This window comes from Mus caroli, chromosome 12 (genome assembly GCF_900094665.2).
Source record: "Mus caroli chromosome 12, CAROLI_EIJ_v1.1, whole genome shotgun sequence".
In the NCBI taxonomy this organism is placed as follows: domain Eukaryota; kingdom Metazoa; phylum Chordata; class Mammalia; order Rodentia; family Muridae; genus Mus; species Mus caroli.
Genome location: NC_034581.1, coordinates 22943559 through 22954622, shown reverse-complemented (window position 1 = coordinate 22954622; position 11064 = coordinate 22943559). Strand labels below are relative to the sequence as shown.

Genomic DNA, 11064 nt, shown 5'->3' with positions numbered 1-11064 from the left:
ATCCTCAGCACAATAAGGTCCTTCCTAACAGTAAGGTCTTTCAAACAGGCTTGAGGTGACCGCCTTGCAGGGAGCTAGTCAGTCTTCTTCAGTCAAGAGCTGGACTGAGGAGCCCGGTCAGGGTGGAATGGCTTTGAGAGCCAGGCAGCTTTCTGGAGAGAATGGCATTAGCTGTTGAAAGGCTCAGAGGAGTCAGCTTCATTCATTATTGAGCACTTATTACTCTTCGGCTCTGTGTGGGATCTCACAGAAAGACATCCTGAAGAGCGGTGATCTAAGCTCCAGAGTAAATACCCAACACCCGGCGCATGGTAAGTACCATAATCCACATAAAAACAAGGTAAATAGATACTGGGTGCGGGTGGAGGGTGGAAAGCAACGGCAGATTCGTCAGGCTTCATAGATAAACCTGGAAGTGCGCTGTGTGGTCTGCTGCAAATCCTAATTTCAGTGCCTGTGTAGTGGACTCAGATCATCTCCCCAGGAATAGTTACATAGCGTTAGCCAGCCCGTCAGGTCACGGGTGTGACAATGCACAGGTTAGCACATAAGGTCTGGGAGGTGTCATCTGTGCATTTTGATGAGGGTGGGTTTTCCACCAACCCACAGAGATTCATAGGCAGTGTGTTACCAGTCCTTTGTGTCATGGACAGCATGGGGAGCCTCAGTCTCGCTGCTTCCACTTACTGTGAGTTTCCAGCCCCCCTCCCCCAGCAGACTCTCAATCCTTCATTCATAACTTTGCTCCCCAACCAGGCCTGGGGAGGTGTGAAAACATTTCTCTCAGAGCTCAGGCCTTCAGGCAAAACTATTTCTATCTTTCAGTGAGAGGCCGAAGCAACAAAGTGCTGTTGTTAGGATTCTTCACACTGTGCGCTTTCTTGAACAAAGGCGTTTATACAGAGTCTGATGCAAGCCAAGGCTCTAGGAGGCCACGTGTGTCCTTGTTTTGTTTTGGCTTTTGCCTATTGGACATAGGCTCTCACTTATCTAGTCTGGGCTGGCCTTGACTTTGCAATCCTCCTAGCTCAGCCCTCAGAATGCTAGGCTTATTTGTATGAGGCACGACATCTATCAAGTCTTTGAAGATTTGAAACATTCAGCCCAGTAACTGGTGATGGTATGGAATGAGGGGCTGGGGAGACAGCTTGGTCATTACAGTGCTTGCCACGCAGGCCTGAGGACCTGAGTTTAATAACCAGCATCCATGTAAGAATATAGATGTGGTGCATGTTCAACATCCTAGCACTGGATAATGGGGGTTGGGGTAGAGGCAGAAGGTCTCCTGGAACTTGCTGGCCAACACGTCTAGATGAATTAAAGGGGTTTAGGTTCAGAATATACAGTAGAGAAAAAGAGGTGAACAGCCCAGCATTGACTTTTGGCTTGCAGCCACATACACATGTATAAACACAAATATGCACCTGGGAATGTAGCAGCAGACGGTAGATGGTACAGAGCTTTTACTCCTGTTTTAATTCTCTAGGGGAAAACCAGAGAAGTTAAGTTAGCAAATGGAGGCTCTCCAGTCCCCCAGCCAAAGGACGCAGTCCACAGCTGTTTGGACCCCAAAGTGCTTGAGCAGAACATCTTAGGAGAGAGAGAGAGAGAGAGAGAGAGAGAGAGAGAGAGTGTGTGTGTGTGTGTGTGTGTGTGTCTTGGATCCCCCCAAGGGCTTTCCTTGGTTAACTCCCACCTCCTGACATTCCCAGAGCCTCCCAGAAACGTCTTTACCAGATGCAGACCAAGCGTTCAGAACACATGCCTGTGGGAACATTTCATTCTAGCCTTAATACATACTCAAAGGGTTCACCCATTTTTGCACGTTTGACACGAACTTCCAGGAACTACCAGAGAGATTGCAAGATAATAACTTATGGGAATTCCCATCCACTGGTGGATCTTAGGCTCTAAGGGAAAGAAACGAAATGCTTTGGCTTGTGCTTCATATATATGCACGGAGCCTCAGCCTCAGGTCCAGGCAGGTTGAGGACTCTTCCCATTCCTTTGCATCATCAGAAGTTAGGGTGAAAAGATGATTCTTTTCATAGTATTCATGGTAAAATACTCACAGGCAGGATAGCTGTCGGGCAGGTTCTGGCAAGTCCAGAGACTTGCTGTAATTTGCATAGACAGACTACTCTAGAGGGTCCCAGATACCTCACTGAGGTGAGATTCCCAGCCCATGACTGGTAGGGATTTTTCACTCATTTCTTTCTAGCTGTTGGCACTCGTTCTTCTAGTATTGAGAACAGGGGGCCAATTTCAGGAGGACTCATTGCCCCCTTGTTGCCCCCCCACCCCCAACTGATCTGGGCCCTTCCTCTGGCATTGCTGGGGGCTGCTCGCCTGGTCCTGGTGCATGGACTTCAAGGCACCTCTGAACGGCAGGGGGTGCTGGCGTGCAAACTGGCTCTGCCTCCCGCGCCCGCGCTTAGTGCGCGCTCGCGCCCCGTCGACCCCGCGCGCAGTTCTCAGGGCGCAGGGCGGGGAGGCATAAAGGGCGCTGCGCTGCGGGGCGGGCTGCACGCGAGAGGCTGACGGGGCAGCGGCACCCGCGAGCCGGCACCGGGCGGGGCCATCGCAGCCACGCGCAAAGAGGCCGAGCGGGAGCCCGGACCGCGCGGGACCAGGTGGGTGACGCGCGCGTCCCCTTTGTGTCGGCATCGCCCGAGCGGGCCGCGCGGGATAAGGCTGTGCGGGGCTGGTTTCGGCCCCCTAACCCGTGCTGCCGGGCGGTGACCCCGCGGGCTCCCGGGCGGCGATGGGGACTATGCTCCGGGATTCCGCTGGGTGACGGCCGCGTCCTCCTGGCCGCTTGCACTTGGGGATCGCGCGCCACGGAGAAGTCTCCAGCCGCAGGCGCGGGGTGTGCTGAGCTGGAGTGGCCCGGGTGGGCGGCCGTCTGCAGGCCTTGGGTGGACTCCCGCCGTGACCTGGACATGGGCAGAGCGAGGGCGTGGGGAAGGTCGGGTCCGTTCTGGCCAGTGGCAGTCGCGAGTACCCCGCAGTGCTTAGCCGCGCCTGGCCGTGGGCATGGTCCTCTGCTAGCCTCTGGCCCAGGAGTCTCCGTGTCCCTTGCACCCCTTTTGCCCAAGGAAGTCCCCCTCAGGACTCTCGTATCCCGTGCTCCGCATTGCTCCCGGTTTTCTAAACCATTCGTGGAGCTCAGAGATTTTGTCGTTCCTCCTGCTAACGGAAGGCTTCCTGACCGCCGCCGTTGCGCGGGAAGAGGCGACTTCTTCACCCTAGGCGGGTCTCTGGTGGTCGCACTTAAAGTTTGCTCTAGTTCTTGTTTTGGTCTCTTTTTTTCAGAGAATGCTTTAAAGTATACTTATTTTGAACAGTCCTACAGCCTGCTTGGTACAGGGTCAAAGGCCAAGTAACAAGGAGAGCTAGACAAGGCTCTGGGAAACCTTCCCAGGGTTCCTGTGTCCTAGGATTAGAAGGACAGTCCAATCTTGCTTAGAACAGTTCTAGGAAGGAAGGGTCTTCCAGGCGTGGTGTCTGGGAGACAGGTCCTTCTCAATGACCCTGGCCAGGGTGGTAGTTTAGACGGCTAAGAGACGCGCATAAACACAGTAGCAGACAGAAGGAAAGGTGGTCAGGGTGCCCTCCGATGAGAGGGCAGAGACAGGGGCCTTTCTAAAGGAGGGCTGTGGAATCAGATGACCAGTGGGGCGTAGCCAGGGTGGTGGAAAAAGCACCAGCAAAGGAATGCAGAGTGTGAAGAACCGTTCCCACGGGGTTGCCTCCTTGGCTCCCAAAGAGCCAAAGTTTCGCTCCTCTTCAGCCGTACTGGACTACTTTTTTTCAGTGTCTTCCACAGCTTTGCTCTTATTACATTTTAAAGACTGCTGGGGAAGCATGTCTGGAGGGGGGTTTGAATTGCACTTGGCCTCTGTTGAGTGGGACTCGTGGGTGGTCTTGCAGGAGGACTACAAACAGTAAGTACTTCATGCTTCACGGTGGCTATAGCAGTGTTAAAGGGCCAGGTGCCCCCGTCGGGTTTTAAGTCAGACACCACCCTTTGCCATACACACCTATTTTACTTTCCAGGGGTCCACGTGACCCTTCTGGGAAAATGGGTGCCTATAATTCAGCTGGACTAGGAAGGGACTTTTCTGGACCCAGCACAATTTGAATTCTGGAGTTAACGACTTGATATATACATTCCTCTTTAGTTTTTTTTCCAAGTGAGTTTTTGTAGGCTCCCTAGCCCAGGCTGGCCTGGAACTCCCTAGGGAGCTGAACATGACCTTGAATTTCTGCAGTTTGCGCCAATGGAGTATTGGAGTGAATGGGATGGACCGCTATAATCAGTGTATGTATCATTGAGGTTTGAACACAGGGCTTTGTGTATATGAATGCTAGGTGAACACTCTCCTGTGCTTCATCTCTAGCCCCTGGACTTCATTTTTCTAAAGATGTGCTAAGTTCTCACGTTGATGCCTCTCAGCCCCGGCAAGGGGGAATTACTGAAAGATAAATTCCTGAAAGAAAACACGGGTGAAAAGGAGAGTCCACAGGCCACAAACCAGCGGAAGCTCTGGACAGTTACCTGTTAGTACTTTACAAGTGTCTTTTAAAACTCCGCTTGCAAGCTTACAGTGCCTGTTTCCAAACTGTTCCTTGACTACGTGGCTTCTCCGGGGGCCTTATTGTGGCTGGAGACTTGGAAAAGATACCACACGCTGTTTTCCCAGCGCTGCCCATGTTCAGAGCTAACGCGCTGTCCTGCTTGCAGCCGTAGGGCCCCAAGCCAGGAGCCACGTTGCCTGACTGAGAATGCTGTTTTTTCCACTGTGGTTCCTAGTTTGGCCTTGCTGCCTCCTTTTGTTCAAACATCTCCTAGAGGCCACTTTCTATAGTGGCAAAGAGGGAGAGAGAGAGCTGCTGGAGCCTGTCCTGAGCCACCGAGAGGCATGGCTATAGGTGGGTCCTCAGCCCTCCTGTATGGCCATGAGGACACGGTAGCTGAAGAGAAGCAATCAGGTGCCCAGACCACATGCTGGATCTGTCCTGAGTATCAGTGACCCTTTCCCTTTTTGCTTCTTGGAATAAGTCAGGGGTGTGAATGCTCTCCTGAGAACCCATGATCTTTAGCTGATTGGGAGAATGTCCATTTGACTTAGCAGTAGCCCTGCCCACGTGGGATGTTCCCATATTGAGACTGGGTGGAGTGGACTCGTCTTTGGAAGGTGGATTGTTGTACTTCTTCTGGGTCTTTGTGGAAGGTGCCTTTCATTCTTTCTGGCCTGGAGAAGTTATTTGAGACTAGCCTTCTTTTCTTGGGAGGGTTTCCCAATCACTGACACACATGGATACTTTTTCTTAATTAACTGGAGAAATTAATTGAAGCCCTGTTCACACGTCTTCGGGGCATTTGTTCCCAGCCGCGATCCCACCCAGCTGTCTGACCTTGGCAAGCATCTGCTTGCTTGGATGCCTGCAGTTCCCCGGGGATGGCTGTAAAGCATTGGCCCAGATGTTCTCCTAGGTCCAGGAGCACTTCTAGAAGATTTCTAGAAGAATCAATAGTACAGAATGACCTATGGATATGACCATTTGTGTGAACTTTCCCGAGGAAAAGGTGTGCTTTCACTCTGAAGGGTGGCTGTTCTCCAAGGCTGCATGGGGAGAAGTGAGCTTTGGGGAGGCCGCTGCAGCTTCACAGCTAACACTTGAAATAGCTGTGAAAGCTAAAAGGACCTCTTATCAATTGAGCAGAACTGTGGAAGGCTTGCTCTAGAGCAGTGGCCCTCAATCTGCATGACCCCTTTAGGGGGTAGAATGACTGTTTCATATCAGACATCCTGGATACCAGATATTTACATTGTAACTCATAACAGCAAAATTACAGTTACAAAGTAGCAACAACAACAACAACAACAAAAAGATTTTGTAGTTGGAGGGTTTCCACCAACTACACTCTCAGATTATAGGCTCGATTCAGTATTACAGGGAAGAGTGAGCTTCCTGCCAGGCTGAAGTCACGTGTCAGTTCCTGTTTGATTGTATACGATACGCCTGATGCTGGTAGTAGAGCAGACAGGAGTATATCCATTAAACTTTGCTCATAGGTAGGTGTACTGGCTAGTTTTGTGTCAACTTGACACAGCTGGAGTTATCACAGAGAAAGGAGCTTCAGTTGAGGAAATGCCTCCATGAGATACAACTGTAAGGCATTTTCTCAATTAGTGATCAAGGGGGAAAGGCCCCTTGTGGGTGGGACCATCTCTGGGCTGATAGTCTTGGTTCTTCAAGAGAGCAGGTTGAGCAAGCCAGGGGAAGCAAGCCAGTAAGAATATCCCTCCATGGCCTCTGCATCAGCTCCTGCTTGAGTTCCAGTCCTGACTTCCTTTGGTGATGAACAGCAGTATGGAAGTGTAAGCCGAATAAACCCTTTCCTCCCCAACTTGCTTCTTGGCCATGATGTTTGTGCAGGAATAGAAACCCTGACTAAGACAGTAGGTATTAAGTATCATATGGATTATAAATGCAGTTCTCATAGCCAGAGGAAAGGTGTATGGTCTACTTCCACCTGATGTGGGCAAGCATAATCCAGTCTCACAGGGTACGTGTTGTGGAAGCCGAACTTTGACCTTAGAAGTCTGCAGAAAATTAAGAGTGTGTGACCTTGATCTCCAGTGGAAAGAAATAGGATCAAAGACAAGGGCAGGTTGATTTTGAGGTGGGGTCTACTGTGTTGGAAATGTACAGTGTAGTGGGCCCTGTGCTTGCAGAAGCCATCGGGTTGTTAATCTGGTAGATTAGAAGGCCAGTGTCCAATCAGGACTTGAAATGGCATGAGGCACCTTGGGCTGTATAGAAACATAGAACAAACTCAGGCTCTGAGCTCACCTGGTTGACATCCCCACACTGGAGAGCTGTCCAAAGCAAGCTTCTTGCTTGTCACACAGTGCTTTTACTTCTGGTACCTTCTGGAAGGTTCCCCAGGGTATTTTCATTGCCATTCACTCTTGCCCAGTTTCACCGATGGTGGGGGTCAGAGTTCAGCACAGGTTTATGAGAGCAATGAAGTAGTGTGGTTGTCACAGGCAAGAGGTATTATTCCTGAGTGGCCTGAGAAGGCTTCCGTGACTGCTGCAGCTCCCGTGGGTGTTGAGAACTTCCCAGCAAGCTTGTGTGGAAGGTGTGGTAGTGTGGGCTTTGGGGGTCTTATTCTTGGGCCCACCCAGCTTGCCAACTGAGGTGGGTGTATTACGTATTAATTGTTCCTGTGTTAAAACATCATGGTGGAGGCAACTTAAAGAAGAGAGTTAATTTTAGTTTATGGTTCCAGAGGGATACGAGTCCGTGATGCACAGCAGCAAGTGGCAGACTTGATGGGCAGGGCAGGGCAGGAAGCTCCCATCCTCAGCAGCAAGCAGGAAACAGAGAAAGTGAAATGAAGAAGTTATGAAGCTTTAAATAACCAAAGCCACGTCTAGTGACATACTTCCTCCAGCAGGGCCACCCCAAACAGCTCCACCAACTGGGGACCAATTGTTCAACTTCCTGGGCCTATGAAGGGCATTCTTATTCAAACCTCCAACATGGGGCAACTTGGAAAGCTCTCAGAGTCTGGCATGGATGGAGCTGGCTAGTCAGCTGGGCTGTTGATATCTAACCAAAGACTAAGCATTTTATGCACTGTTATGCTTCTGGGAGAATGTGTTAAGCTATCAAAGAACCAGTTTACATGTAATCTGTGGGTCAAGGCATGCTTGGTTTGGGATGGTAGCACAATGGGAGGTGATTTGGAGGAAGGAGCTGTGTGATACATCAAACTAGGATGTCCCCTGACCTCCTGGACAGATGGCTCATCTCATAATGTGACTGACTCTGTTACTTGGCCAGTTTCCTGGGTAGCTCAGAAATTCTGTTCTTACATGTATGTATGTATGTATGTATTCATGCATGCATTGTCACATGTGCATGAGCAAGTGCACACACACACACACATCCATCATGGGCTCCCTGCACTTCATGTAAAGGTGACTTCCTTTCTAGCATCAACCACTGAATTTCTATATCATTTCCCTGAGCCCCATCACACCCTTCTCAGTGAATCTGCCCTCATTCCCTGAAGGAAGAAGCCAGCCTGCTGTCGGGGTCAGCCACTATATGAGAGTACTCACATGACCGTGGGTAGAGGAGGGGTTTCCTGTCACAGAAATAAATGTTCAGAGCTTGGGATCTCTAGCCCCCCTTCCTACATTTCCACTCTTTTTTTTTGGGGGGGGGTGAGACAGGGTTTCTCTGTTTAGTCCTGGCTGTCCTGGAACTCACTCTGTAGACCTCTTAACAGGAACACAGGGAGCCAGCACCCACACTGAATTTTCATGTGGTACTTTGTATCTGTCTCTGCTGTCCCTCAACATTCTGTCCACTCACTCCTGTTCAGACACCACCAGTAACTCCGTGGCCTGATGGGGAGCCTCTGGGAGGCTTGGTTGAGCAGCCTGTCCTCCAAGGAGATCTCTCAGTAGCTGCCGACTGGGACCTTTCTGCTGCCATCTTTTGTCAAGACCAGATTCAGATGATCTGCCCTCAGATAACTTCCTGTTCCTTATTGGAGCACCACTAATGTGTCTTTACTCCTCCCGACATAGGCATTTTGCAGAGATAAAAACGGAGGTGCACAGAGAAGAATGAGGCAAGACTACAGAGTCAAGGCTCAGGCCTAGGCCCTGGCTCTCTAGGCCCAGGCTTCCCTGGGCTTAGGTCTCCCTAGCCTTACATTGCCTTAGGCCCAGCCCCTACCTTCCCTTCTCCTCTGAGGTAGATTTTTTCCCATTAGGCACTTCTGTAGCAACTTTCCCTCAGAACCCACAGTTGCATTTATCTAATCTATTTTACTGATCTGTGTATCTTGTTTCCTCTGCTAAGCATCAGCTCTACAAAGGCAGGAACTTACTCATTTGGGAAGTCTGCCCCACCCACCCCACAGGTGCCTTGCTTTCTTCCCGAATGAACTGCTATGAACGGATTGACAGCATTCAGAGGGTCTAGCCCTACAGGGTCTCCATGGACATATTGTGTCAGTGAAGGAGAGCTTTACTGTCACTCTTTCGTGTGACCTCAGCACTCCCCATGCTGCTGGCCCTTTGTTTGGAAGGTTGGGCTGAAGCCAAATTCACCTCCGAGCAGGAACAGTCGGGTGTGGGCACTGGCTCTGCAGTGAGGGGTGGAATCCTGCCGGAATGCACAGTGGAAGCCCTCGGGTACTACATTTGGTATAGCGAGTGTGTAGGCAACTCCATGCTGACAAGGGCAAGGGTCTGGTGGACTAATGCCCGAGCTGCAGCCTGAGGCTTCATGTGGTGCAGATGAGGTAAGAGGCATGGTCGGCTTGCTGGGACATCCATCCATAGTGCACTAGAAGGAGCCGTAAAATGAGATAGACACATTAGATTAGGTCCAAGAACTAGGCTGTGCTCAGCAGGCTTACCTGAGGGGAGACTCTGAGGAAAGGCTCAGTGATCCTGTATTGGGTGTGGTGCTCTGGTACAGAGGACTGACTCAGTGGCCGCAGGTTTGAGGGTGCTGAGGAGATGCCCTGGCTGGGGAACCCTAGGAACAGCAGGGCAGGGAAGTTGCTCACCCATACATACGGAAGTCCTTCTGATAAAAGACTGGAGTAATCTCCCCAAAGCAGGGGGCAGAACTGTTCCCTGGTGTGCTTGCCAGAGCCAAGACGGAAAGAAAGCCCGTGCTCTTCCCTCTGAGGGGAGAGAAGCAACCACTGCAGGCAGATAAGATTCTGCCTTAGGGAAAGAACAGTGTGACCTTTGAAGAGTCCGTGCCCTTGTACTTGTACACTCATAAGCATGGGGGCATGTGTGTCCCAGACCTGTGCATTGGAAATGTACATGTATGATCAGAAATACAGATTCATTTTTCCTGACATCCCCCCCCCCCCCATGGCTCTGCCATACCTCTTGGTAGCCTGAGCCACAAAGCAAATCAAGAGCTTCCAGAAGCCTGTTAGATTTGGCAACCCAGGTTGGGGAATTGGTTAGCTCAAAAGCGTTTACTTCTTTGTGGCTACATGGCCAGGGGTAGATACTCGAAGTCCTCAGGTGGGTGGGTGGGTCAGAGATGATGTGGTATGCCTGGAGACCCTGATTCTGTTTTTGCTGGCTAGAAAGGCAACTGCAATAGGCAGTCTGGTCGGTGAAGGGACCAGATGTGACGGGGGAAAAAAAATCCATCTGTTTGAGGCCCAAGAAACTACCTTTTCAACATGCCTCCCCAGTTTCTGCCCTTGCCTCTGGGCTTTCCCCAGTCTCTGTCCTCAGGCCCAGTACTTTAGTGCTGAGAGAGGAGAGAAAAATTCCCTGCGTTTCTAGCATGAGAGCAGGCAGGAGTCAACCAGAGGTGATAGGCTGGAATCCAGGCCTAGGTGTCACTCTGGGCCTGGTGATCATCTTCTCTACCTCTGTGCCATCTCTGTCGTCATAAGGACCAATCAAGCTGGATGAAGGCCCACCCTACCTGATATCATCTTACCATGAGGAGACTAAGGATGGGACATTCACAAGTGCACTCTAGCATGTGTGCATGTGTGTGTGTGTATGTGTGTGTGTGTGCTGGCTTGTTTTCACTGTCATCTCAGTACAATCCAGGAGAAATCCCTTGGGAAGAGAGTCTCAGTTCAGGAATTACGTACGTCAAGATGACCTTTGGGCATGTCTCTGGGGGGGGGGGTTGTCATAATTGTTAATTGAGGCAGGAAGACCCACCTCGGATGTGGGCAGTTCTATTTCACGAGCTGCATTCTGAACTGAATAGGAAGTCAGCCGAGGAGGTAGTGGCAGGCAGCATGGGTGACTCTGTCGTGCAACCAACTGTAGTGTGACCAGCAGTCTCAAGCTCCTGCCTGTGTCTTCTCTGCAGTAATGGACTGTAACCTGGAATTGTAAGCTGAAATAAACCCTTTCCTCCCCTATGCTGCTCTATAGGTCATGGTGTTTTATCACTGCAACAGAATTGAAACTAGTAACTCTCTCTCTCTCTCTCTCTCTCTTTCTCTCTCTCTCTCTCTCTCTCTCTCTC

At 50.7% G+C, this 11064-nt stretch overlaps 1 protein-coding gene across 4 annotated transcripts in view; it reads left to right on the top strand.

Annotated features, from left to right (window-relative positions):
- The first annotated feature begins 643 nt into the window (after positions 1 to 643).
- Positions 644 to 11064, top strand: part of Rnf144a (ring finger protein 144A) — a 110554-nt gene continuing 100133 nt past the window's right edge. Inside the window, exon 1 of one of the 4 annotated variants that reach the window (XM_029484624.1) lies at positions 644 to 688. The gene's annotated coding sequence lies outside the window, so the exon portion shown is untranslated. Of the gene's footprint in view, positions 689 to 2485; positions 2634 to 3799; positions 3948 to 11064 lie in introns of those variants that run through there. The other 3 variants (XM_029484622.1, XM_021178953.2, XM_029484623.1) reach the window with 3 other exon arrangements.